This window comes from Heptranchias perlo, chromosome 7 (genome assembly GCF_035084215.1).
Source record: "Heptranchias perlo isolate sHepPer1 chromosome 7, sHepPer1.hap1, whole genome shotgun sequence".
Classification (NCBI taxonomy): Eukaryota; Metazoa; Chordata; class Chondrichthyes; order Hexanchiformes; family Hexanchidae; genus Heptranchias; species Heptranchias perlo.
Genome location: NC_090331.1, coordinates 86,877,041 through 86,879,168, shown reverse-complemented (window position 1 = coordinate 86,879,168; position 2,128 = coordinate 86,877,041).

Sequence of the window (2,128 nt, the reverse complement as noted above, 5' to 3'; positions counted from 1 at the left end):
AGTTAATGGCATGAATCGAGAATATTTGATCATAACTTCACTTGTGTGTTAATTTAGCTGCCATACATTGTTCAGCTCAATAGCTCCAACAGGCCAGTACCTCCATCATTGCTACTCTGTGTAAATGAAAATATCTTAAAAATAGTAAAGGAAATAGACAGTAAAATAATAATATACAGAGGATTCTTGTTTGGGATGTGTTTAATACGTTATCGTGGGTCCCATAAACTTTCACCTCACATCTTCTGTGAGGGACGTTATCTAATGCTTTCTGGGAGTCAAGACATACTGGAGAGGATTTTCTGTTTCCATACTCATCAGTCCACAATTTTACATCAATTTACTTTAATGGGTGGAAAATCATGCGAGGGTGGGAGGGAAAGGGGGGTGCTTGGCGAGCTCAGAAGCAGAAAAATCCAATCACAATGTCCATCAGTTTATTCTCCTGAGTAATCATGTTGTCCAATTTGCTCAGGAGGTCTGTTGTATGATAATGTCCGGCCCAATCAATTCTGCTTGCATGTAATTTAGAAAGTTGCCTTTCTGAAGTTCTTCATTAAAACATTGAATTTTTGGTTCCATTCCTTCCCATTCATTAATTTTACTGTGCAAAATTTTATCAATTGCATTTCTGAATTTGGCTATGATTAATTGGTTCTTCTGTCAATGTGTTTGGAGTCTATCTGTACTTCTGAGTTGCAGGTATCAACAACTTTCTGAAAAGGCTAACAGTATAATTATTAATTCCTTTGTATTTGATAGGGGTACAACAAAAGGGACACAGGTTCAAACTAGTAAAAGGAGGTATCTTCAGGAGATATCAGGAGGTTCTTCTTCACCACCACCTTGAAGTATGTTGTCAGCTGAAGTGATGTGTTGCAACGTCTCGCCTCTGAGTCAGAAAGTTGTGGGTTCAAGTCCCACTCCAGAGCCCTGAGCACAAAATCTACGCTAGCGCTATTTTGCAGTACTAAGGGAGTGCTGCAATGTCGGAGGTGCTGTCTTTCGGATGAGACATTTTATCGAGGTCCCATCTGCCTCTCAGGTGGACGTAAAAGATCCCACGGCACTACTTCAAAGAGCAGAGGAGTTCTTCATGGTGTCTTGGCCAATATTTATCCCTCAACCAACACCACTAAAACAGATTATCTGGTCATTACCTCTTTGCTGTTTGTGGGACCTTGCTGTGCACAAATTGGCTGCTGCATTTCCTACATTGCAACAGTGACTACACTTTAAAAGTACTTCATTGGCTGTAAAGCAATTTGGGATATCCTGAGGTCATGAAAGGCGCTATATATATGCAAGTTCTTTTTTCCTCTTTGTGCACACTGGATGGACCGGGGATGGTGGTGGCTGAGCAATGCACTGCTACTCTCCAGCTTGAAGTTAGGGTTGCCAACTATGCTTGAACATATTCCAGGCAGTTTCATCACATGACCTCCAACCAACTCACCATGTCCCCACCATTGGCCGTCCGACACGTCCTGCCTTCCCACGCCAATTGGAAAATGAATGGAGTCTTCGTTACCCAATTGGATGAATCTTGACCGTTGGTCAAAAAGCCATTTTTTTCCCCATTTCCAATATTTTTATAACTAAGGAAATTGTTCATAGTAAACGAAGAAACCCAACATTTTTTAATGCTATCATTTTCATCCTGGCTTTCTCGCAGTGGTGTCCTGGACAAATGTAAGGAATCTTACAACACCAGGTTATAGTCCAACAGTTTTACATTTGTCCACCCCAGTCCATCACCGGCATCTCCACATCATGGTGTCCTGGAGATTAATCTTATATTCCTGGAGGGTTGGCAACCCTACTTGAAGTTGGTTCAGTTTAATTGGTGATTATTAAAATTCAGTTTGGGAGACAACCTTTGAATTGAGTGCTTTCACGAAGGAAAACAAAGAAAATCAAAAGTTAAGTAAAAAAGAGATAATGATTACATACAGTAACTCTACGACAATGAAAAAGAATAGAATGAAACAGGCACCAAACTAACAGGACCAGAGACAAACCGTACGAAAGATTTAAACCGCATTCAAAACAAACGGCTGCTGCTCGAGCTGTTTTACCCGAAAAGGTTGACCGCGGTCTCGCGAGATTTGCAGCGAGATGAACATAG